This window comes from Mus pahari, chromosome 17 (genome assembly GCF_900095145.1).
Source record: "Mus pahari chromosome 17, PAHARI_EIJ_v1.1, whole genome shotgun sequence".
NCBI lineage: Eukaryota > Metazoa > Chordata > Mammalia > Rodentia > Muridae > Mus > Mus pahari.
In genome coordinates, this window is record NC_034606.1 from 42,982,459 (window position 1) to 43,009,441 (window position 26,983).

The 26,983-nt window shown below is 50.0% G+C and overlaps 1 protein-coding gene and 1 non-coding gene across 3 annotated transcripts in view; both read right to left on the reverse strand.

The window, feature by feature from the left end:
• Myh9 (myosin heavy chain 9) overlaps positions 1-25,855 on the reverse strand; it is a 77,984-nt gene extending 52,129 nt beyond the window's left edge. Inside the window, exon 1 of one of the 2 annotated variants that reach the window (XM_021216309.2) lies at positions 25,642-25,855. The gene's annotated coding sequence lies outside the window, so the exon portion shown is untranslated. Of the gene's footprint in view, positions 1-12,238; positions 12,308-25,641 lie in introns of those variants that run through there. The other variant, XM_029547989.1, reaches the window with a different exon arrangement.
• Positions 24,335-24,439, reverse strand: LOC115062487. Its single transcript, XR_003842438.1, has one exon. It is a non-coding gene; the product is annotated as a U6 spliceosomal RNA (small nuclear RNA).
• Positions 25,856-26,983: the final 1,128 nt, after the last annotated feature.

The following is a 26,983-nucleotide window of genomic DNA, read 5'->3' on the forward strand; positions in this document are numbered from 1 at the left end:
GAGGAACAACGATAGAACATGAGCCACATCACGGTGAAATTCTACACAATCAGATGGAGCAATTGCCAGGATTTTCTTACCCTACACGTCTGAGAGAAAGTGAGATTTGGTTAGAAACTAATAAATAAGTGCATCGTCCCATGGTGAACACATCAGCAATTCTATAAACAAAACTACCCCGGGGAGGGACGAGTGTCAGAGGCTCAACAATGACAGACTCGGTCGCAGTCCACTGGGAAGGCAGTACACTGCCAAAAACAGTATTTTAATAGCCAAAATGGCAACTCATTACAAATGCACAATGGCAGAAATAAAAACAGAAGCCAGGCTCTGGGGTATACCATGGCTGGTGGGTCTGGAGGACGTGAGCACCCATGACTTGTTCTTCTCAATGCTCATCTGCAGAATAACCATTAGAAGCTAATACTCCTTATAGAATCGCAAATGGACAGGTACGCATGATAACACCCATCTGTAAGCACAGTTCTCTGGGAGCCAGGAGCTTGTGCAGAGGCTCAAAGGTCCTGGCTTATGGCACCCCCATGCTCAGGGAGGTAATGACTGAAGTCCAGAGGCAGAGGCTGGATTCCTCGGGGGTTGTTGCCTCGGGTGAACCAAAACAAACCCAGAACACTTCTTTGTGGCTCATTCAGTGACTGCATAGTATTCCCAAGCGGTTTGGTTTGGCTTGAAGTGACATACTTGGGGGTTGGGGGAGGGGTTTGGATTTAGTTTGGTTTTTAGCTTTTGTTGTTATTTTCAATTCCAGGAATTGAATTGAACCAGGGCTTTGTGCATGCTACACAAGCAGTCTACCACCGGGCTAGCCCTAAAACAGTTTTTCAGTACACTTTGCTGGGTTTAGTTTCCCCCATTAGCAGTAGGTCTCCTTGCAGTGAGGCTCAGTACAGTGGAGACTTGTAGGAACACGTCTGTGCAGTCTAATCATCTTCTAAGAAGGCTGCTGCCGTTAGGGAGGGAGTATGTGTGTGCCAGAACGTGACTGTGCCAACACTGCCTGACCTGGCACTCACAGGGACGCTCCTGTGGCTGGCAAGCAGCACTTGAGGAGTTAAGGGACACAGCAGCTCTGGCCCACTGAAGACCAGTTGGGTTGGGCCGCCCTTCCCCAACAGCTTCCTGCGGGTACCCATCCAACTCCAGAAACCCAAGCTGTTGCCTTTTTAGGCCATAATCGAGCAGGACACACCAGAAGCTAAATTAGGACTCTCAGGAAATGATGAAACTGAAAGCAAAGAGGTTGACCAAAAACCTCTTCTTTCAACCCAGAATGCAATCCCCTCACTCTCACCTTCCCACCCGCCCCAAGCATCCTCTAGGTTGTCTCCCCCGCCCTTCCTGCTTCTCTCCTCACTTATCTGTGTGTTTATTCAGAAAACAAACTGCTGGCCCAGTCAAGAATTATGCTGGAGACTATGCCGTGAGCTTTTCCATTCCTAGACAACCAGGAAGATTTCCCAGGCTGGCACCCCTCACCCTGTCACGCTCACCTAAAGCCTCTGCTCTCATGCTTGCCTGTGTGTGCCTGACTCCCACCCCACCTGGCACCACCTCATAAGGAATATACCATCCATCACATTCACTTTACCACAGAGAGAGAGAGGAGACCCCAACAAGCCTCAAAGTACAGGTTAACTTAGGCCTACGGGACCTCGGAGCTTGGTGTCACTTCCACTGTCCCCCAAAGTCACAGGACCATGAGAAGGAAACAAATGGAGAAGCCCCAGGTGAGGCAGACATGAGGATGCCTCCTCAAAGCTGTGGGCCTGGCACCCTGCCCTGGCTTGCACAGATATTCGGATTGAAAATAGAACTGCCAGCCAGGCCTGGTGGCGCAGGCCTTTAATCCCAGCACTCGGGAGGCAGAGGCAGGCGGATTTCTGAGTTCGAGGCCAGCCTGGTCTACCAAGTGAGTTCCAGGACAGCCAGAGCTATACAGAGAAACCCTGTCTCGAAAAACCAAAAAAAAAAAAAAAAAAGAAAGAAAAGAAAATAGAACTGCCAGAGCCACAGTAATGTGTTAAGTGCAGTCGGGCCCAGCAGTCACCAATGCTGAAGGCTGAGATTCCAGTCCTGACCCTGGCACCCTCAACTCAGATTCTGTGTTATGGTTGGAACATTGATGTCCCCCAAATGCTCAGACACAGAATGATGGAGAAGTGCTGGATCATGGTCCCTTCAGATTCACAATTAGATGTCTTTATTGGTAGATAGTAGTCTCCCTGAGGTCAATGAAATTATCAAGCCCGAATCCCACCACTAATGACACCGGTCCTCTAAAAGTAACTGCTGTAACAATCTTCAAAGCCAGGAGCTTCACTTCCTCATTTATTCACAACAAATAAATATTTGAAAATCTATACATAAAAAGACACCACAGGGGCTGGTGAGATGGCTCAGCGGGTAAGAGCACCCGACTGCTCTTCCAAAGGTGCAGAGTTCAAATCCCAGCAACCACATGGTGGCTCACAACCATCTGTAACAAGATCTGACTCCCTCTTCTGGAGTGTCTGAAGACAGCTACAGTGTACGTACATATAATAAATAAATAAATCTTTAAAAAAAAAAAAAAAAAAACTTTAAAAAAAAAAAAAAAAAAGACACCACAAAGGTGCAAAAGTCCCCAGATTTTACAGTGCAGAGACACAGGACAGACTGCACACACACAGCTCTGAGGTGTCAATATGGACAAAGGAGGGCAAACAGGAGACAGAAAGAAAGCAATTTTCTTACATTTTTGGTCAGTGTCCCCAAGACCCAAATGCAGCAGGTGTCCATTGGACAGATTTGACGGCTGAGAGGGGAGTGCTTGCTGTGCCTCGGCCCGGACCCCACTGCATGCTGCTTTCCCTATGCACAGGTTGTTTAGTTCCACATATGCTCCTTAAAGCACACATACCATGGAACACTCACTGAGGAGGGAAAGCCATGCCACCAGCCAACAGGCTCAGTGCAGGCAGCAGAAACAAGGACTCCGTGGGAGCTCAGAGGCAATCACCAAAGCTCTGAGGTCCTTGGAGCTGGGCAGAAAGAATTCTCACTGCTGATGCAAAAGGGGAAGGGTGGCTCAGGCTGGGGGCAGGGCTAACAGCAGTGATCACAGCAGTGATACACAAATGGTATGCTTGGGTAGGGCAGGATTTTTCTAGTATTCTGTAGAGCTAAATCATGCTTGGCAGGGTTGACCTATGCATATTTAAATTAGCACCCCTGGCCTCTGCCAACTAGATGCTAATAAACACCCTGTCCCTGGTGCAATACCCAAAAATGCCCCCAGAAGTCAGAGAAGACAGGAGAGTCAAAGGCCAACTGCACCTCAACAGTAGGTCCACAGCTGGAAAATCCTCCCTGGCTCTGAGGTGTCTGACCCAGGAGTCTGGCTGGCAGAGAACTCTGGAATGCACTTGCCTAGAGTCCAGAAGAGAGGAGGGAGATCTACTGAGTCAAGGAGTAAGGGGCAATGTCAGCTCATCTCCAGGAAAACTACATCATTCATGGACTGACTGGCAAACACTCAAAACAAAAAGGGAAAGCATAATTGAGGCCTTGATCTACGAAGAAAAAATGGGGCGCAGATAATTTTAATCATCCCCAAAGGCTTTGCATGGGACTAAACTGTTTTCTAGAACTTTCTGGCACCCCAACATACTGAGACAAAGTTGGGCCTACCGGACCAATTTACCAGAAAGGATGCTGACTGGCAGGGCCTGTGCTGCACCTTTGGGTACCAGAAGGATCTGCAAAGGGCTGAGTCTTCACCTGCCAAACAAGGGCTGCAGCCATCAATCTCAGCCATCAGCTTAGAGCCAAGTCTTAGAACTAGGAGAATCAATGGGGGCATTTGTTCCAGTCCCAAGACAAATGCTTTGAGTGCACCACACACATAGAATGGGTATAGTTTGGGGGCCAAAAAGACCAGGGCTCGAATGCCACAATCTTCTGTCATCTGTTCACAACTCTTATGACCTGAAAGCTAAGTAACACTTCACACTCCCACAGAGACTTTTAATGTTTCACATTTCTACTTTGTCCTGCTCCACAAATGACTCCCCATCCTCCCTAGGAAGGGTCCCTGTGACTCTGCAGGTTCTGCTCCCCCTCAGAGGAAGCATACAGTACCACAGCCTCCTGCGGAGCTCTGATGCAGGCCAAAGGAAGCCTGCCTGCGTTCATCCGATTAGGCTTGGCTCTCTTGAAGATCCTGTGGGGGAAAAAAGACTGCTCCAAGTTGATCTGGGAAACGCTGACAGGATGTGCGCACAAACTGTGCCAGGAAAGCTGGACCTGCGCCTGGCCTGGCACTGGCCACCTGTTTGTTACCTAACCCTGCGCCTCAGCTTTCACACTTGCAAGATGTCTACTGGGGCTGCTGTTAAGCTCAAAGCACACAAGGAGCATTGGCACAGACACCTAGGACAGTAGCTATTCACAGGGAGGGTCCACAAAGGGGCCACTGCCTCAAGGCCAGCTTCTCAGTAGCCTCAGGTTGAGAGGGGAGGAGATAGAAGCTGCCAGAGAACTAGGAGACACACACACACACACACACACACACACACACACACGCACATGCACACGCGCACACATGCACACACGCGCGCACACACGCACGCACGTGCCCCTCAGGAATGTTGTTTGCTTACAGAAGAAGCTAGGACCTGTTTGTATTAGCAGTTTTCCAACCCGGGCCCAAGCTGATACTTGGCAGATAAGGAAAACAGAGAAAGAAGGCCCAGAGGAATTCAGCCCAAAGCCTGCCTGGCATGTGGCCTGTGGTCATTTTCACAATGCCCTCTGCCCAGCAAAGGACGCCAGCACATATTTTAAAATAATGTACACGGTAAATACAAACAGGTTTTATTTTGCCAATTAAAAAAAAATTGAGGCATGAGAATTTTATGTGTAGATTCCATCCTAGGCAGTAAACGTGGGGTGAATTTACAAGGGGCTGTAGGCATCACCAATGCCTGCCTAAGTGGATCTTATCAGCCATTTAAGAATGTGGACTTTATTCTAGGGACAGTGAGGGAGGGGGAAATGACATCATCAGCTCTGTATTTTAGAGGTCACCCTACATACTTCACTGAGGGGGTGGGTAGCCACATACGGGAAGCTGGCAGTTGGAAAGTACTGGACCAGGGCAGTCAGAGAAGGGGACTCAGAGGGGTTTCAGTTCCCAGGGCAGAAAAATAGAAGACTCGGGAATCAGCTCCCAGTGTAGACAAAGTAGGTGACTCAGGGAATCCAGTTCCCAGTGTAGACTGTAAGGACTCATAGTTCCTAGTGTCGATAGGGTAGAGGACTCAGGGGATCCAGTTCCCAGTGTACACAAAGTAGGAGACTCGGGAATCAGCTCCCAGTGTAGACAAAGTAGGGGACTCAGAGGATCCAGTTCCTAGTGTAGACAGGGTAGAGGACTCAGGGGATCCAGTTTCCAGTTTAGGAAGGCATGGGAGTTCAAGGGGAACCAGGCAGACAGGGTAGGGATTAAAACTAGAAGAACAAGACAAAAGCTGCCAGATTTTACCTTCTGACCCCCACCCCAACTCCCAGGAGTCCTACTGTCACAGCCACCCAGATGACAAGTAGCCAGCCCCAGGGCTCTATATAGATTGTTTGCAGTGTGTCAGGGACCCTATGTATGTAGCACATGGCACAAGAACTCCAGGACAGACATGAGTCTCCTCCACACAAACCATTTCTAAATGAATGAATAAGTCAGTCTGGGAAGAAAGTGGTATGAGCCAGCCACTCCCAACAGTGCATAGGTCCACTCTGAGGGCAAACTGCCCATACAGGCCTCTGGAGCCCAACCCATCACTGTCATCCTCACATTATCCCCCAGACCAGCAGTATACCCCCTCCTGTTTCCTGCTGACTGAGTCTTCTAAGCCCTAGGCATGGCCCTCACCCAGCAACCCACTCATTCCTAATGCTGTGGTATAAATTATCCCTGTCCTCCCCGACCATGGCCCAACTCAGTCCTGTCCCAGAATCTCTGCTACTCGGCTTATTTTCCATGGTACAGAACTGTTTCCTCTGTCCAGCTTTACAATCCAGGGTCCCCAAGTCAATGCTGTGGGAAGGAACTGCACTGTTCAAAACACTTAAGTATGTCTCCTGGGGTCCTAGCACCTAGGACCTTGGCACTCAAGTCTCCAGGACAAAGGGAAGGAGGAAGGGAGATAAGGAAAGAGCAGAAGAAGGGAAAGGGAGGGAGGTGGGGGCGGGGCCTTCAACAACAGGTTAGGCAGTCTTGGCCCAGAGCTAAGGCCAGACAGGTAGCAGGCGGGGCTGGGGCTGCAGATAAGTCATTTACACTGGCCTCTGGCTTAAATTTTAATTGCTTCAATATTTGCACAGTGAGCTCACACTGGAGCCTCACCTGCATGTAATGAGCTTTCACTCAGACTTCAGGAGCTGCAGGGAAGCAAGCTATTCCAGGAAGAGATTCCCCAACCAGATTGGGGCAGCCGGTCTCTCCCCTCGCCCCTCCTGCTTGTCGCCTCCCTGCCTCTCGGGTTTGATAGGTTGGCAGACCACTTCTGGGTTGCTGTCTCCGGGCAGAGCTGTGTACCCCAGTGGTGTGCTCTCACAGACAGCTTCTCCCAGTTTGCTGGCTGCTGCCCACACATGCACGAGGGTAACTTGGAGCCCTACAAACAGTGAGGTTCCTTCCTTCCTTCCCTTTGGTTCTGCTGAGAGAGGGTTTTTCTCCCCTCAAGCATATGAACATGGTTTGCTGAAAACCAACGCAGAAAAATAACCATACTTGAAAACTTTAATTATATGGCACTATCTCTGGGAAAATGCAGAATGCCTGTCTGAGTCCACGTCACACTGCTGAGCAGTGAAACCCAGGGCCAGAAACAAGTCCTGGGCCTGGTGGTAGCTCAGACTCAGGCCTTCAACACCCACCCTTCAGAAGGCAGAGGCAGGCAGATCTGTGAATTTGAGGCTACCTGGGTCTCCTTGGCAAGTGCCATGGCAAGGTCCTATCTATGAATAAGTAAATAACTAACTAGATGGTTTTTGAAGGTCACTGTATCTCAAACCCACCAGGTCTTCAGCAACATATTTTCTCTGACAGTTAAATAATTTTTTTTTTAATTTCTTTTAGCTTTATTTGAGGGTGGTGCTGAAATTTCTAACCCAGAGCCTTACACAAATTACCAAAGCCAAATCTCCAGCCCCTAAAAAATTATTTTTTAAGCTGAATTATAGAGCCACTTCCCCAAATAACCTCATTCTTCTATGTTGGCTGCCCAACACAGGTGGGTGTTGGCTAATGCCCGACCTTATCAGACCACAAGGAGGAAGAAGGAAGGGTCTAATCTTCCTCTCCTGAATGCTGGTCCAATAGAACACCTACCTCTCTCCCTCTGTGTGTAAGTATGGGCTGAGGGAGGGGACAGTGTCTATGGCAGGTCAGCATCCAGTCTTCCTCTAGCACTCTCCACCTTATTTTTTGAGACTCTCACTGAACTCAGAGCTGGCATGTTTCTAGCCCTGAGGTCTGCCTAGCACGCGCATGCAGCCACACTATCTGCCACACCTCACTGCCCAGAGGTCAGTGTGACTACGTGTGCAAGCACAGGTCCAGACCTCTGGGACCACAGAGGATCACTGTCACCATAGCCCCTCCACCTTCTGGGCATCTGTGCGACAGACACTAATCCTTGTTTCTAAAACACAAGTGACAGTCCCAACAGTCTCCCTTAACTGATCCTGCAACTACCGGAGTGAACTCTGACCATGAACACCACCCCTGGAAGGAGGAGGACATAGGAAGTCTCAGGAGAAATCAGACTCAGCAAGATGACAACTCAACTCCCAGGAGACTCTGGGCCTCAGGCAATCCACCCCCCCATCCCTTCCCCCCACCCCCCCATCCCCCCGCCCTCCATGGTGACTGGAGAAGCAGAGAGGTAAGGAAGATCTAGCCTAACTCTAGAACCACTGTGGAGGATACCAGGTCTTGGGGGCAGGGTTTGGTGGCCCCAGACAAGCAGCCCCTCCCCCTACAGTGTCTCCTGCTCTGTAATGAGTCTCTGTCATGGCTGAACTCACTATGAGTCAGTCATTGGTGCTGCATACTTCGGGGGGCTTGAAGTCACACCCTGCCTAACCCAACTCTTCCAAGAAAGCTGTTCTTTCCCAAAATGTTGTCAAGATGTCTAGTCAGAATTTGGCCTTCAAAGGGCTGGCTTCCAGACTGGTCTCCAGGATAAGACCAGCTCAGACCTGATCCACCAGGAAGGAACTGCACAGGGTCAGAGCTGTGAGAGCCCCCACCCCAACCCCAGAGCACCTCATTCAAGGAGCTCTAGCTTTTATTTTTCATCTCAAGCCACAGGAGGACAGACACACAGACTGGACACAGACAGACAGACACAGACACACACACACACACACACACACACACACACGGACGGACGGACGGACGGACGGACGGACGGACGGACGGACAGACATTTCCAAACATTTTTTGACAAACACCAGCCAGCTTCACGAAATGCTTGCAGGGTGCTGTGTGCTTATATTTTTTTCACTGGGATGAACTTACTTTCATTTCTGGAAACACCAGTACCACCCACTAAAAAATAATTTCAAGCCCGGCGTGGTGGTGCATGCCTTTAATCCCAGAGGCAGAGGCAGGCGGATTTCTGAGTTCGAGGCCAGCCTGGTCTACAGAGTGAGTTCCAGGACAGCCAGGGCTACACAGAGAAACCCTGTCTCGAAAAAACAAAACAAAACAAAACAAAACAAAAAACATAAAAAAAAAATAATTTCAAGATGTCCCCTAAGCCTGAGCTGACAGTCTGAAACCCCTCAGCTGACTGAAACTTCACTAGGCAGAGGAGCCAAACACTGGTCAAGCCACCTGCTGGACCAAGCCACACCTTCAATTAGGCCAAGGAGAACTCCCGGGTCCAGAGCCAAAGGGAGCTCCGAGCTCTGGCAGGCCAGAACCAGAAGACGGCAACAGCAAACAAAAACCTGGTGCTTAGGGGACATGTGTAGTTCACCATAGTCCCCTGGCATGCTCTTGCCAGCCTTGACCAAGCCTAGGTGCAATCCTGGCCCCTCAGCCTTAAACAAGGGGCTTGGGAAGCTCACAGGTCTTCAGGAGCATTCTTTAAGAACCAGGAAGGCAGACAGGGCATGGTGCAAATACCTGCAGCCCTGGATCTTGGGAAGCAAAGAGACCAAGTCCATCCCAAGACCTTGTCTTTCTTTCTGTATCATTACAGAAAACATAGGTCTCAGCTGACTTTCATTCAGCAAAAACTGGTAATGGTGAAATGTAACATTATTTTGAAAGGTTGCTATGGAATAGAATATTAAGTGACTGGGGTATATCGTATATATTCTGGATGAAATACATAAATGTTTACCTTATTTAAACCTTACCCCCCCCTTAGTGATAATTCTCCAAATAATTTATATTAAAAACAACAACGGCAACCAGGGCTAGAGAATGGCTCAGGCTTGGGGTTAAGAATGCTTGCTTATTCTTCCAGAGGACCAGAGTTCAGTTCCCAGCACCCATATAAGGACAATGGCCTATAATTCCAGCTTCAGAGAATCTGACAGCCTCTTCTAAGGTGGCCAGGCTGCATTCCAGAGCCTCCTACCTTTCAGGAAGATAATCAAAGAAGGAGCCATGAAGCAAGACCAGACCTATTTGCTTCACACATAAAGGGGAAAAAAATAACAATTCCTAGGGTGGGTTATATAGCACTCTTATCTAAGGGCAGGCCAATTCCAGCTGCCCTTGAATAGGAATCTGGCTGGCAGGAATGACCTCACCATGTCCTTCACCAGAATTGCCTCTTTGCTTGGACCTCAATCAGACTCCAAAGTGATCAAGGCTGGCCAAGTTTGTACATAAAAAACAGGGACACTGCACAAGATGTTAGCATTCCTAAGCTCCACCCACGGTTACCTGGCAACAGCCAGGTATGCCTGACTCACTTAGAAGGGGCTGCTTGCCCCCTCCTCACTGTCTCACTTAACTTTCCTACTCTACCCTCTCTGTCCCTTCTCTCTGCATTCCCCTCCACCCGTCTGCCTTTCTGTCCCCACTTCCTCCTCAACTCCCCTCCCCATGCCCTAAATAAACTCTTCCATACTATAACCATCGTAGGGCTGGTACCTCAAGGGGGAAAGAATATCTCAGCTTGGGCCCACAGAGACACCCCTTTCCACCTCACCATACCTCCTACTATGAACAAATCCTGGCTCTTTCTTTCTTTTTTATAAAACACAACACTGGGGACATTCAGGCCTGGCCATCCTGCTCTGAAGCAAGCCCTATACCCACAACCCCCATACACATGTAGCAATAGCTACATAAAGCCCCAGATACAAGCCAGTGAGATGGTTCAAAGGAGAGTGCCTATCACTGAGCCTAGCACCTTCTTGACTTTGGTCATCGGGAGCCACATAGGATAAGGAGAGGCCAACTCCCATAGCTTTCTCTCACCTCTGAACAGACTTGCACACCCACACACATACACACAGAAAATATAGACCTAGATACAGACACAGATATGTACACACAGAGATCTATATACCTGAACAGATACACATACAAAGACACATGCCAAAGACCTGGGTACAGACATACAAAGACGTGCACACAAAGACCTACTTGTACACACTCATACTCCTATACACACTCATAGACATGTATGTGTACAGAGACATGTACTTACAAAGACTCAGTCACACACAAACATGTACAGACATGTACACACAGACCTATTCAGTCATATACAGATCTGGGTACACACAGAGATGTGCATACAATGGCATGTGTAGAGATCTGTACTCAGAGACGTGTACACATGCAAACATGCCAAAAGACTTAGCAGCACAGAAGTACCCCCAATGATGTTGGGATTAGTGCAGAAGGTGATGTTCCTGAGTTAGGCTCTGTTGTCTGGGTGAGGGGTGTGAATGAGCTATTTAATCACATGGACTCTCCCTTACTGAACCCACCTCAAAGTACTTCATCCTGCTCAGACTTGGGAGCAACCGCCCTTCCACACAGCAGCCCTGTCAGCTAACTTCTCTTGGTATCCTGTTTCACGAGAGACAACTGGTACATGCTTGCTATTGGTGTCTGCATCCTGCAGTCTCATTCTCAGCTTCAGGATCTTGCATCCAATCCTCTTGCTCCCTGCCTCTGAGGATACAAGGCAGCAGCAGACACATGAAGCATTTCAGTAAGGACCACAGCAGACAACAGACGAAGAAGAAAAGGCACAGGGGTGACTCTGGTCTCCTTACCCCATAGCTAGAGCAGCAGAACTGACTCTCGGGCCTGATACTGACATTTCCTGCACCATAGACTCCCCCTGCCAATCCCTTTGAACTTGATTCCTCTGAGGTAAGGCTCCTGGGAGTCTCAAAGGGGCCACACAGAATATACAGGAATTTAATAAGCCTGGAATTGTCATGACTGGAAACAAACAACTGATCCGGAATGTCCTTGTCAGTCTAGGCATAACAAAGCGGCCTGTAAAAGCGAGAAGAGCCTTGAGCCCTACCCCAGCGTCCAGATGGCCTAGGCACCCAGATGGCCCCAGCACCCAGACCTCTACTCAGGTCCACAACAGAGGACGGCATTCTTCACATTCTTGTCTGAAAGCCAGAAGAAAAGGGGTGGGCTGTAGGGAAGGGCTGCTATTTCAACCTAAAGATAATTAAAGCCCAAGACTGGTTTTCCAAGGGAAGAGGGAGCACCCCCCATCCCTGTCCTCGCCCCACTCCAGCATCTTCAGGTGCTTTTCACCCCACCCCCTGCAATCATGCGGTGTCCTCACATGCAGGACACACAGGTAAGCAGCAGCAGGAGAGATCCTCAGAAGCCTGGAACTGTAGACCTGTGGCCAGGCCTGGGAAGGAGAGGAAACAACTCCCCTGAGCAGCAGGGCACTGATAGGGCAGACAATGCCACAGGCTCCACAGTGTGGGACAATGAGGCATTCCTCCTGAACACTTGGCTAAACAGTCACTTCCTCCTCCTCCTCACCCTGACAGGGACAGCAAACAGTGCAGGCAGCAGGCTGTGGGCAGAAGGCAGGCTGAGAACAGCGTGCTCGCGGTAGCTAGCAGGAGAAGCCATGCTGGAGAAGAGAAGCCAAAAGGCTGGGTTCTCTGAAGAAAGCAGGCTAAAACTACCAACTCCTTACTAACCCACCACACTCACCTGAGGTAGGATGTTATATCCAGTACCAAGAAGTCAGTAAGCCATCAGAACCTAAAAGCCATGGGGGCACCATTGCCCATACAACAGGTGGGAAGGCCACAGGAACAGAGGGTCTTAGCTCTCTTGCTGTCTACCTGTGGATTGTTTATTAGGTAAGTTCTTGGAGTCTCAACATGTCCTGCCATAAAATAAGAACACTAACCGGACTCCAGCCACACTAACCTGATGGGACTGCTTCATATAGTCATAGTGAAAAAGTAACATACAAAATATCTTTCGCCGGGCGTGGTGGCGCACGCCTTTAATCCCAGCACTCGGGAGGCAGAGGCAGGCGGATTTCTGAGTTCGAGGCCAGCCTGGTCTACAAAGTGAGTCCCAGGACAGCCAGAGCTACACAGAGAAACCCTGTCTCGAAAAACCAAAAAAAAACAAAAAACAAAAAACAAAATAGCTTTCTGCATGTGTGTGGTGTGTGTGTGTATTCCTCCATGTGCAGAGGTCAGATGTCAGCAGTGGGTTATCCGCCTCCACTGCTCTCCTGTGTGTGTGTGTGTGTGTGTGTGTGTGTGTGTGTGTGTGTGTGTGTTTGCTGGCAGGCATGACTGCACCACTTGTGTACAGTACCCACAGAATTCAGAAGAGGGCTCTGGTAAAGACAGTTGTTAGCACCCATGTAAATAGTTGTAGCCCCCATTTTTAACAGAAATTTGTCACCGAACATGTAGTTCCCTAAGTAGGCACCAGGAATGTTTCTGTCCCTGCCTCCCCTGGCTAGAATTACAGGCAGATACCAGTAGATCTGACTTTTTTTTTTTTTTTTTTTTTTTTTTTGATGCAATTACTCAGGATCCTAACTCAATTCTTTACCAAATACTTTACCAACTGAGTCACCTCTCCAGCACCTAAAATAGATTTGTGTTTGTTTGTTTTAACTTGCCACTGTGCTGGGCAAAGCATATGTAAATAAGATACAAAAGAATCGATAAGGCTTCACTGAGCAGCAAACCCCTGAGGTATTGCTTTTTATCCCAGTCTACAGCTTAGTGGGAAAAAACCTGACACAGGGTCCCAAAACTTACCCAAGGTCAAAGTGAGAGACAAGGATGGGGTCAGAAGCCAGAGCCCCTCCCTATTCACGTAGATACTAGACACATACTTCATGGTAGTTAGGATCCTGAAGCCAAGGAAATACAACCACCCAACCGAGGCCGAGAGGGGGTTAGAATGAAACCTGTGTGTCTGACCAGTCAGGTAGAAACATGGTGTGTTCCCAGTCTGGCATGGGCAATGAACTTCACAAGGGTCCTGGTGGTGAGGCAAGGTCAGAATGGAGGCAGCACTTCCAGGAGAGGTGGGAGTGGCTCCTCAGCCAGGCTAAGTACTTGGCGTAGAAGCTTTGAGAGTAGCCCCTCAGCACCGGCCAACCGCAGGATGGAGCGTTTACTGTTCTGAACCACTCTTCTATGCTTTGCCGATGCTCATCTGGAGAGAGGCTCTCCTCACCACTGGGGTGAACAACCTGGGCTCTCAAAAGGCCAGCCTGACCATCTGAAGTGGAAGGGGACTCTGAGGCAGGATTAGGATGAGGGCTGCTTGGACAGCAGTCCATGGACTGAGCTGAGGGCACTCCATCCTACAGAGCAGCAAACCAGGAGGCAGGTTTGAGTGGTACAAGGACATAGTTCATAGTTTGGTTTGAGACAAAGTGTCAATATGTAGTCTAGTCTAGACTTCATTGAGTTCCTCTTATTCCCAGCTAAGACATACCGACCCAGTCCCAGCGGTTCTCAGCCTTCCTAAACCTGTGACCCTTTAATACAGTTCCTCATGTTGTGGTAGCCCCCAAACATAAAAATTATTTTTACTACATCATAACTGTAACGTTCTTATTGTTATGGATCATAATATAACTATCTGACATGCAGGATATCTGATATGCAACCTGTGAAAGGGTGGGTCACTTATCAAAGGGCTACGACCCACACGTTAACCCCTAGAGGATCCTGTTTACAAATGACAAAAATGGGCATCAAAGCAGACTATGATCCCAGCACTGGTAGACAGAAGCGTGGATCTCTGCGAATTCAAGGCCACCCTGATTGATCTACTTAAGGAATTCCAGGTTTGCCAGGGCTTACAAGGCTGTGAAGCCCCATCTCAAAAAAAAAGGCAGCAGCTCCTGAAAGGTACCGCCCAGACCTGAAAAGGACAGCTGGGAAAAAATGTAAAATAGTATGAACTCAAGAGATAATCTTCGGCCTACAATTACCAAGCACAGTGTAAACAGGAAGTGAATAAAGATACAAAGGGGGGGGCTGGAAAAGCAGTGTAAACAGGAAGTGAATAAAGATACAAAGGGGGGGGTCACGAGGATAGGAGAGATGGGCAGATCTGTCAAGAGCACCTCCTGCCCATGCAGAGGCTCCAGATTGAGTTTCCAGCACCCACACAGTGACACATAACCTTCCATAATTCCACATCCAGGAATCCAAAGCCCTCTTCTGGGCTCGCTGGGTACACACACAGGCAATACATATAAACTAATCTCTTTTTAAAAGGGCCACGGAGGGCCTGTCTTAACTAGGAACATTGTAATCCCCAGGCTGCTGCTGGACTCCCCTAGTTACTCTTTTCCAGTACCAACTTCAACCCATGTGTGAAGAAAAAGCTAGACTGAACCTTAGATTGTGTGTTGCTTTGGGTAACCTGGGGGGAACAGGGGACTGAGATCCATGACAAACTTCAAACCCAACAAGTCTGGGGCTGATGGAAATACAGCCAGCCTGGTGGAGAGAAACCCAGGAAGGTATGCAAAGCCTGCAATGCCTGAGCCCCATCAGCATTTCTGGGGCCACCCAGCCCACTTCATGCCCCAGTGAGGCAGGTGGCAACAAGCTTCTGGCTCCTTCCCAAGCAACAAGTTACCTCTCCTGCTCTCTAAGAAGACCAAACATTTCAGAAAACCTTCAACTAGATAGATGGAGTAGGAACTGAGGGGAGGGGGCAGAGAGAGCAAAGCACAAGGCTGCCCTCTCTGATGAAGGTGGCGACCCACCATCCTGGTACCCAGGTACCTGCAGAGACTTCCACACTACAGATTAGGATCAGTTCAAAAGCTGCAACAAGGATTCTGAAACTTCCTTTTTTACAACAAAGGCAAACTGTTGCAACTTATTGCTACAATTCTTACAACATCTCAGCAAGGCCTCAGCGGAGTCCTGGGCCCCTGGCAAGGTGTCTAGATGTTTCCAGACCTCCCCACCCTCATTAGCAGGGACCCTCTTCCTTCCTCCCCCTTTCTCCCTACCCTCAGCAGTCACCTTCCTGCTCAGTAGCATCCTCAACAATGACCACCCAGTGAACAAAGCCCCTTGGAGACTTTTGGTCTCTCACCTCTTCCAGATGGGTTTCCTGACCCACGTCTTCGGTATACACAGGAGATAGGAGACAGGTAGAATTGGAAGGTAGCAGGTGGAAGACCTTCCTACACAGAGCCTGGAAAGATCTCCCAGCTCTTGGCTCCAGCTCCTGAGCTTCCTGACAGCTTGTGAATGACAAAGTGGTTTTACCAGCTTTCTATGAACCGGACTGGGCACCCAAGAGTCCCATCTCCTCTGCAAACCCCCATGTCTCAAGCCACAACACCAGAAGGCAGTGACCATGTTCCTAGGACTAGACCTGAGCACAAGGAGCAGCCCAGTGATCTCAGACCCTGCACCTTGATGTGCAACCATCTCTGGACAAGACCTACAATAGATGCTCACTCACTGAGTGAATACATTTTAAGAGACAATAAAGCTCACAGTATTTTCTAACAATGTAAATAATAGTTCCTCCCCTCAGTGGACCATAACATGGTCATTAAATACCCAGTATGAAGAATGTCGCAACACAGGAAACTTCAGATTGCAGCACTGCCTGAGAACTCAGTGTACACAGTATCATTCTGCCTGGGATCTGGTGAAATGCATGAAGGTGTGTGCATGCGTATGCATGTGTGTTTGTATACACACACATGAATGGGTACTTATATGTGCAGGAAACCCAGAAATTTCAATGGTGTGGTGCTTCTTGCCAGCTTTGTCGTTATGTTTGTGCTGCAAAGAGGCTCCTAGTCTCCCTTCGGAACTTTAATAGGACACTGTTTTCAGGTTTTCAGTGGCAATGGTGTTTCACATTCTCCGTGAAATGTCTCACCTCAAGTCCTCGCCTGGGAATAACATAATGTCTGACCTCCCAACCAGAGGACACTGGCAGCTTGGCCAGCACCCAGGCAGAAGTTAACGACCTGGGAGTGGAACAGAGCACTCTACTTACCAGAAAAGGGTTCAAGGAGAGCAGGTCTCCACAGGCTACCTTAGGCTCTGAAAAGGCTAGGGCCTATGAGAGGGGAAACCTTTCACCAGTCAGTGTGAGTCACAGAACCTTTGCCAATCTGAATCACTCCTAAACAAAGTGAAATGCCTGAGCAAGGTCCCAGCCCTGCTCCCTGGGCACGTCGTGCCCTGTGCTCAGACTCTGCAGTCAGCTCAAGTGCCACCTCCTCTAGGCAGCCTTCTCAGACCCCCCATCCCCTAAGGCCTGCTCTCCTGTATGAGCTAGAAAGTATCAGCTCCTACACACAGAAACCACACTTCCTGAAGCTCTCTTTTCCCAGCACCTGGCCGTGGGGTCCATCTTTGTGCCTGGGAAATCCATGTTATCTGGTGTGGTTACTCAGTAACTAGGGCTGGACAGGAGGACAGATGGACAAAGGAATGAATAGTACACAATACATAGGCAAGAGCCCACCTGTTAAGAAAGCAGGGACCACTGGGTCCCACAGCTGCAAAGTCATCCTGGGCTTGAATTCATGCTGGCAGCCATGGTCCTCTCACCTGCCCCGCCCCATCCGCACTCATGAGAAAAAGTAGCTGTAATAAACACCATGGACACAGGAGGCCTCAGTGAGCGGCCAGCAGCATCCACCCTCTTTGCAAGTGAGGCTATGTGTACCTACAATGAAGGCTGTCTGAAAGGCCACAGGAGCAGAAGCAGACTCACCCTTACACACACACACACACACACACACACACACACACACACACACACACCACACCCCAGTCTGAATCTCTATAAGGCAACCTCATCAGCAAAATGAATGAGTTCCTGGGGGCACATGGCCTGCTGCACATAGGTGCTCAATAAAATCTAACCGTTGTCTCTAGCCAAGCTAGGACTCGACTCGACGCAGTCACCCAGAGCCTTAGGCTGCTACCCTGTTCTAGCCATGTCCTCCTGTGCTGGCTGGTTTTATGTCAGTCTGAGAAAATGGTCACCAACCCAGACTGGCCGGAGGGCAAGCCTGTGGGGCATTTCATTGATTAATGGTAGACATGGGAGAAGCCAGCTCACAGGGAGTGGTGCCACCTGTGGGCAAGTGGGCTGGGGCTGTATAAGAGCAAGCTGAGCAAGCCATGAGGAGCGAGGCTGTAGTGGGCAGCGTTCCTCCACGGCCTCTGCTTCAGTTCCTGCCTCCAGATTTCTGCCTTCCCTTCGTGAAGGACTACGGATACTAGTCTAATTTTAAAAAAACAACTTTCAACCCCAAGTTGCTTTAGGTCACGGTGCTTTAGCAGCAACAGAAACCCTCAGACAGGCGTGATGGAGACCTCATTCTGTTAAGCAGCACTGGTGCTGACGCTGTGTCCAGCCCTAAGCGAAGGCAGGGACCACAAAGGACAGGAATCACCAGCCTTTAACTCTCCCAGCCTCACAGTCCAGTGAGCTCTAAGATGCCCTGTTTCTGGCCTAATTAGGTTAAGTCCTCCAAAGTGTTCCACTGTCTCCGTCTTCATGTTTATCACACAGGAAGCTGCCTTCTCCAGCCCAGTGACTTCACATAAAACACAGGAAACACATTCTACATAAAGGTGCCCCTGCTGCCTTGTAAACCCTTTTTTCTTAATGCTTAACCAGTTCAGACCAGAGTAACAAGCTGAGCTGTGTCGTCCAAGGGGAAGGATACACAAGGGGCTGGCCTCAGAAGTCTCAACATCAAGCCTAGAGTCCTGCCCCACTGTCACTTAGCTACCACACCTTGGCACCCGAGGAACAGCTTTGTGGAATACATTAAAACCTTTAAAACCTGAACATGCATTTCCTACCATGTGAGGAGAAATGATGCTGACAACAATGTATGGGGGGAAGGCAGTGGGGCAAAGATGAAGGCTGCCCCACTTCAGAGCTGGCACCTCCATGCCGCCTATGGGGAACTGAGGTAGGCAGCAAGCAGTAAGCGGTGCCGCCTGCCTGAAGCCAGGAAGCCTTGATGTGCTTCTTCCACCATGTCGGTATTGAAAATCCAAAAAGGTTACCGATCCTGAGACTCTGAGCCAAAGTTACTAGAAATTCAGACTGGCTGGAAGACCTGTGCCAGAGTGGCCTTCTAAATGGCCCGCCCTTCTACTTGGCACTGCCCCCAGAAGAGATACTAATTTCTTTCTTTTTCTTTTTTATTTTTTTAGCTTTGGGAAACTTTTTTGCCCAAGGGCCCCACCCAACTGAAAGAAGTTCAGACAAACCCCACTCCTCCCCCATTCTTTAACTTACTGCCTCAGAGGAGAAGATGTTTTAGGAGGAAGGAAGAAGGTTTTTGAGGGCAGGCTAAAGGACACCCACGGAAGCCAGGAAAGATGTGTCAGTCAAAGGCACTCTGTCCTGACTCCGAGTGAAGCCAAGAGCGATCCTCAGCATGCATCCTGGGAAGTACTCATCAACATGGGAAGAAAAGCACATTCCTTTCAACGCTACACCCAAGACCCCTTGGGCTCTGACACGCTCCAACTGTAAGCAAACTCAACAGAAGGGGGCTTTTTGATTTGGTTTGGCTTCTTTTTTCAAAGACAGAGTCTTTCTATGTAGACCAGGCTGGCCTTGAACTCACAGAGATTTGCCAGCCTCTGCTTTCTGAGTGCTGGGATTAAAGATATATGCTCCACCATACCCAGCAATGATGCTAATGTTCTCTCTTTTAATCAGGACACCATTTACAATTACAGTCAATAGTCAGACACCATTTACAATTACAGTCAATAGTCAGAGGATGGAGAATAGTTCTGGGGAAAGCACACTGGCAAAGAAGTTGCCTAGCATCTATCTAGGCCTTGGGATTGCTTGATTCCCAGCACTGCAGGGAGAAAGAAAACTTTAGAAAATCTACGGGTCAAATTCCCAAATAACAAATGTCCTCTTGGTCCATGACAACCTTATACAAGAAAGGAAGTTGTCTATGGCTATCTCAACACATAAACATTTTGGAGACAAACATCTAGTCCATGGGGACCATAGATGCCTCCCTGGGAGCCCCCCTTTTTCCTCTACAAAGCACCACATAAGGACCTCAGGATCAGCGAGGCTGCAAGGAAGTAACTTGGGGGATGGAAAAGATCAGCCACTGCCCCTCCAGGCAGCAGATAGGCTGCAGCCCAACCTGTCCTGCAGGAAGCCTCACCACTCACCAGCAACTTCCTTCCAGAGAAGCTCCTTAGCTTTGCAACCAGATTGAAGACAGCTAGAGAGGTCAGCCAGGAGCCTCCTTCTCCAGCCACCAGGCCAGTGCTGAATCACCTCAGGCTTAGGGAACTGGTCAGAGAGGGACCCTGACTACTTCTGGTCCTTTTTAAAGAGACTCACATCAGATCCCGTGTCCCCAGAGGCATCAGCCTTCAAGCACCTGCCCATGTGGTGGCAGGCCTACTTTAGAGCCTGGCTCATGGTCCGGGCTCCAGGGTGACTCACACCACTCTTACTTCCCATACTGTCTGGCAGGGGAGCAGGTCCTGCTCAGAACTCTGGGAGGTGCTTGCTCAGGCTGCACTGGAAAAAGGATTCCATTGTACAATAAGCAGAGCTGGCAGCCCCTCCTGTAGCCACACTGTCCAAGGCTGACAGTGGCCCTCCCTGAAGACCAAGGTCAGGGTCCCCCCAAGCCCACGTCACCACGATCCTCTTTGATCATATGGTCTCAAAATCTTAAGCTTTTCCACTGCTAATGCATTACTGACCACAGACCAGATGTCCGAGCAATCACTGAGACAGCGGAAAGGAGTGTATTCTGCAATGCTAACCCCAGGTTGAAAAAGAAGGGGACACACCTTTAATCCTTCGCAGCACTCAAAGGGCAGAGGCAGGTGGATCTCTTATGAATTCCAGAGCAGCCTGGTCTACAGAGTGAGATCCTGGCTAGCCAAGGGTACATAATTGATACCTTAACAACAACAACAAAATCCATGCAAGCTTCTTTTTCTCATAGCAAAAAAAAAAAAAGTAATCAGCCCTCATTTTCCCCAGGCTAGAGTGGGTGCTGGGGTCATTATCAGAACAGTGTATCTGTCACTCTAGTGAGATTGAGGCAGGCTGAGGAAAACAGGACCCAAAGTGTTCTAAGCCAGAAGAGCAAGTCCGCCCATTTGTAAGCCCTTTCCACCTAAGCCAGTTAGTTGTGATGACACAGGCCTGCAATCCCAGGTCAGGGCTGGATAGTCAAGAGGGGAACCTGACCCCATACAGTGAGGCCCTGTCTCAACAAATGAGCAGAGAAGCAAAAGGTGTTCCACGGATGGGAACAGAGTACCTCGGACTATCTGTGCTCCTTCGTCCCCTGGAGAGCATGCCCTGTGAGAACATAGAGATTAGCCTGTCTTGTAAGGGCTGCAAGGATTTCCGCTCTACAGCTGTGCCATGGCCACGATTACAGTGACCTTTCTAATGGACAGTGAGCTCGCTTCCTGCCTTCTTCTCTGACAATGCCACAGTGACTATCCTTAGGCATTTCCTTCTGCACAGTCAACTTTATCTGTGGGGTGAATTCCTAGAAGAAGGGACTATGCTTCAACTGGCGCTGTCAAATTACCTTCGAAAAAGAGGTGTGCCAGAACTGGAGAGGCGGCATGATGGCTAAGAGAGTGCACTGATTTGGGCAGAGGGCTAGAGTTCAGTTCTCAGGACCCGAATCATGTGGCTCACAACTGCCTGTAATGCCAGCTGAAGGGGGAAATCCTTCACCTCTCTGGCCTCCTCTGGTACCTGGCCTCATCACACTCACACACTCTACAACAAAAAAGGTGTGCTATATATAGCCTACCCATAAAGAACTCAAGTGAGGGAGCAAAGGAATTTGGGAGGAAGTCCCTCAACTGTAGAGTTTCCCAGGCACCCTGGTGGGCCAACAGGCACAGGAGCTTCTACTTCTTCCTGGGGATATGGTCCTCACTAACACAATCAAACCTACCTTCTACCAGCATTCACAAGCTGTTCTCCCACACTACCCTTGCCTGTCATCCAGAACACGGGGAACCATGTTTTAGGGAGAAAACAGAAACCACAGCCAGTAAGAGCAACTTCTGCCTAGGCCAGCACCTCTCAGCAGGTCTTTCTGCCCACATCTATAAGCAAGTGCACCCGAAATCATCAGCAGAGAGGACTTTTACGGCCACTGTGTCTTCACCATGTTGGCCCCCTCAGCCAACCATGCCACCACATGGTGTGTGCACCCCTTTTTAGAGGTGGGAAAAACACCGAGTTAGGAAAAGGAGTCTACCTTCCACCCTCTCACAGTCACCTAGGAAGGCAAGACTGGTAGAAATCTGTGTTTCCAATGATAAGAAAAGTGTAGACAGCCGCTGTGTATCCGGCCTCTTGCACTGACTACTCCTCTGGGTCTGGCATCCAGCTCTGCAGAGTAGGCCCCACTGATTCCCATATTCCAGATGAGAAAACTGAGGCCCAGGGAGTTATATAAAGTGTGTATGTAATGTCACAAAGCTGGTGGGGGAATTAAGATTTCAACTCTGCCCAGCACCACAGTTTCCGCTCCTTCCCTGACCCACTCTTCCCAACTTTAAAAACGGGATTCTGGAGCCAACTCGGTGGATTAAAGGCCCTTGCCACCAAGTCTGAGTTGTGTCCCAAGGGCCCACATGCTGGAAGGGAGCCAATCCCCTGAAATTAGACTCCGTCTTTATCTGCTTCTTTATTAAGAGTTTATTAGAAAAAAAAAAAAAAAAACAAGAAAAAGGAACTCTGAGCCGTTGCCTAGGCAGCCAGGGTGCACTGTTCTGCAGTCACCACAGGACCTGACCTAGGCAGGGGCTCAGAGCACCAGGGGTTAAAGCTGAGAAGCCCTGATTCTGTAGGGCGACACAAAAGGAAAATGTACTTCCTGCCCTTGCGGCAGAGATGCTGTTTTATGCTCAGTAAATTAGGACATTTGTTTAATGAAGAGAACACACAGATTTTGTTATTCTAAATATTTCTGGAACAGGATGCTTAGAGGAAGCTGTCAAGGCAAGGGTATTTTGGGGGGGTTCTTTTTTTTTTTCCTCCTGGCTTTAGTTTTCTCCCCCTCCAAGAGAAGGAAAACAACAGCTAAACCCCTCCTCTCCTTTTGAAATAAAGATGTCAAGCTGGTAGGGGCTGTCTTAAGTACTTTATTGAAGGATTAGTGAGAAGAGGAAGTGAGGGAAACTCCAGCCAACCCCTTTTCTAGCAATCCCCTACCAGGCTAGGGACAAAGCTGCATTTCCTAGTGGGCTTCTCTTCCTTTAAAGGGCTAAGAGATCCTTGTTTTGTTTTTTGTCTAGAGCAAAACCAGGCAAAAGGCAGGCTGTGATTAGCACGCACCCTTCCTTCCACAGGAGAGAAGTTGCCTCATCTCCAAACCCTTTGGTTTAAAAAGCTCAAAAAAATTTAAAAAATAATAAAATAAAAAAACAAGAAAACAGGACGGGCGTGGTGGCGCACGCCTTTAATCCCAGTACTTGGGAGGCAGAGGCAGGCGGATTTCTGAGTTCGAGGCCAGCCTGGTCTACAAAGTGAGTTCCAGGACAGCCAGGGCTACACAGAGAAACCCTGTCTCGGAAAAAAAAACAAAAACAAAAACAAAAAAACAAGAACCCTGGCCTTTCTTTCCTCTCCCCTTTTCTCCTGCCCTTCAGACCAGCAGCCCCGCTGTGAGTCCCTGACTCTCAGCTTCCCAACACAAGTTGCTAATGCTAGTTTGAGGGGAAGCTGGCTCTGCCCACCTCTGCAGCGGAGGACCAGCTGAGTGCAGGAGCAAAGCTCTGGGCTGTCACCCACACAGCAAGCACACTGCCTCTCAAACCACACTCAGCAATCCCTCGATGCTTTTAACTACTCCCCAATTATCCACTAAATGACTCCCCACTTTCCTTCACCACGTGTCTGCCTCGGTTTGCCAAGCCTGAAATGTCTTCCTTCCTCATGGTGGTTTCCCTGCTTGCCCTGGACAGCAGTGGCCCCCTGAGCCTAGGAATTCCTTGAGTCCTTTGTCTGTGGCTGGTTTGGGACACAGCACAAGCTGTCTTTGTATCTTAGTCTACCACTCCACCCTAATGCCTTCAAATTTCCCCAGGTCACAGGTCTCTTCAGGAGGCCGGCAGGCTTTCCCAGGGTAGTCCTATGCCTCACAGTACCTTTCTGGGAGTTCCTAACATCTCCCCTTCACACTAGTCACTGGTTTGTCTCGGCTCTCCCGAGTGCCAGTGAGCAGGGGCATTCACACCCTCCCCACCCCACCCCACCCCCACACACACAACACCTGGCAAAGTCCCTGGCAGAAGCCCGGTTAAATATTTGCTCAATTACACATCTATAGGCCCTTCCCCACCCCCACCCCTACTCCTAACAACCTGGTATATAAATTGACCGATATTGAGTGATTGTCTACACGAGTCTTCAAGCAGATTACCTCCTTAATAGAAAGGGAGCGAGGCCTCCAGGTGAAGTTATGAGCTTGGACTCTAGACAGGGGAGTCAGAAATGGCTACAATGTTTCTGTGAACAAGTTACCTTTTTTATTTATTTATTTATTTATTTATTTAGCTGTTTCAAAAAGCTTTATTTTCACTTGGTCTAAGGCTTAGAGGGGCTCCGGGGCGGGTTACAGACCTGCCTAGTGGCTTGAGAGTTCCAGATGGAGGTCCTGAGAATGGCTGGCATACAGCAAAGGAGGGAGTCCCTTGGGAGGCAGAGACCTCCTAATCGTGCTTGAGAGTGAGCCGCTCTTAGATATACTTGGGCCAGTCTGCGTTGGCTAAAAATACGGAACTGAATGCATTGCATGTCATCCTTACACGGGGGCCATGACCATGCTAACCTGTATCGTTCCAATTTTAGTATAGGTGCTGCTGTAGGGAGCACGCAAATTACTTTGAAATCTTGCTAATCCAGAAAACCGCTCAGAGAACTGAGAAGCCGGTGGACCTCTCCATAGCCCAGCCGAGTCAGCCTCCGGGTCTCCAATGACCTGGGACTTCCCAGGGACCTTTTCCCTAAAACCGCTGGGTGGGGCCTTAGGCACCCGCCCGGGCCCACCCAGCCTTCAGTTTCACTACAGCCCGCAAGCAAGTCCTAGAGGGTACTGACTTTGTTTGCCTGGGAGAGATGGGAACCCGGAGAAGCGGGGTGCATGCAGTTCCTGCCTTAGGCGTGGCTCCAGAACAGGATGAGGTGAAGACCCTAGTGCAAGGAAGTGGGGGATGTCTTCAAAACTCCGCTTCTCATCAAACATAAAAGATGCGGCTGCCGGGCCTGGTCTTAAAGTCAGGGCCAGCTCCTAGAGACTGGCCCGGGCGTGGCGTCCCAAGGTGCGGTAGAATCAGGTGCACGCCTGCTCGGTCGGCGGGGCAGCTGCCCGCAGACCCAGGCCTTCTGACCTCGGGCAATAGAAATCCAAGATTGAATGAGGTCAGACGGGGAGGGTCTTTCCGGCGCCCTGAGCCCCTCGGCAGCTGGGACCCCTTTTCCCACGCACCCTGAGTACCTCTCCCCGCCTCCTCCCGGCCCAAGGGCTGACGGACAAATGAGGAAGTCCGCAGCGGACGGCGGAAACCGAGCCGGGAGCAATGTCTGCGGCGGGACCGACCGATCCTGACTCAGGAGGACGCCCTGACAGCTGCCAAGCGGTCCTCGCCTGCCCGTTACCTCCCTCTGCCAAACTTACAAAGGAGCCGCTGCCCCGTGCCCACGAACTCATCCGGCCCACTCAGCCGGGGTCTCCGGGACTGCTGCGTCCCGGAAGGGGTTAAAAAGTTTGCCGGAGCCGGCCGTCGGGGAGGTGGGAGTGCAGAGGCGACAGGAGCAGGCCGAGCTCCCAGTGCCCCGACCGGGAAGGGCGTCCGGTAGGGCCGGGGACTGCGTCCCCCGGCTCCCTAACCCCGAGGCCTCGCTGCCTATCACCCCTCGGGTGAGGATGCGGAGTCCGGTCGCACCCGACCGCGCCGAAACCCGCCACGCGGAGGACGAGAACCACAGGGCCGTCCGCCCCAAACGACTCGAGTCTAGTCGCCGCGCGCGCGCGCTCGGCAGCTCCGGGGCGGGACATACCGGCAGAGCTCGCTCACCTGAACCTGGGTCTGCCCGGGGAACCGGCGCTGGTTCTTCCGAGTGGACTTTCTCGAGCGCTCGGGCGGCGCGGCGGGGTGGGGCGAACGCAAGACTGGAAGCTGCAGCAGGTCAGGTTCTTGAGCCTTCCGTGCCCTGCCCAGGAACCGCGGTGATCTGCGCGCCTCACCGCACCCAGCTCTGCTGCGCGCCGCCCTCCCTGCCCCGCCCTTCCAAGAGGAGGACCGGCCTACAGCTCGCCGCCGGCTCGAGGGTGGAGCTTCTCGTAGCCCTTCCCTCTCCCGACACTGACCAATCCAACAGGAATCTAGCCTAAACTGACAGATTTTCGGCCTATAAACAGACAAGAGACGGAAGCCAGCGTGCTGGGATTGATCCTCCTCTGTCTGTCCCCACCTCCGCCCACCCCACCTTCCACCCGCGCTTCCTAGGCGGGAGCCACGCCTTGTGGGACGAGCCCAACGGACAGCCAGGTTACAGGACCAGGATTGACGCGGACTTCATCCAATCAGAAGAAAGCGGCTCAGGCGCCCTGGGCTCCTGGTCCCGGCTCTGGTGCGCAGCTTGGGCCGCGCCGGGGCCGGAGGGAGCGTACTGGGGAGGTCTGAGGCTCTGACACTCCGCCCAGCGAACCGTGTTTTCCCTTCGTCCTGTCCTACCAGGAGAACAGATATTAAGTACCATATATGGGAAAAGTGGTATTTTACATAATTATGATGGCTGTGGGGGCGGGCAGGGCTTCAACCCTGCATTCCGTGTGGGCGTCCTGAGTTCGATTTTGGAGTCTGCTCGCGGCTGTCCTCCAACCTCTGAACCTTTGCTCTGGCTAGTCCCTCTGCCTGGAATGCAGTCTAAGCCACACTTTACCTTTGAATAATTAACTCACACACATCTCAGATATTTGTCGCTAAATTATTTTAAGGGTAGATTTCATTTGTTTTATTTTGGTTACTAACCACGAGAGGATATTTTTCATTAAAAAACTACTTTTTGCCTTTAATCCATCAGGAATCTGTCCACGCATTATTTTCTGCCCTAATTGTCCATTTCCGAGTTGTGTCCATTGATCTATGTGGTCGATCCTGCAGCACGTCAATGGGGATAGCTTTCAAATTGCTTTATGAAGGCAAATTTCTCGTCATTGCTCTTAACTGTTGAAATGTTCTTGCTAACACAGTTAAAATGATCCTTCCATATGAACTTCAGGGAAAACTTACATTCTGAAGCCAAAAGGCAGCTAAAGAAAGAAAGAGATTTTGCAGCCCAGATGATCAGTGATTGCTACCCACATTACAGTAAAGACTGCTTCCCAGTTGATAAGAAATTTTTTAAAAATTTAAA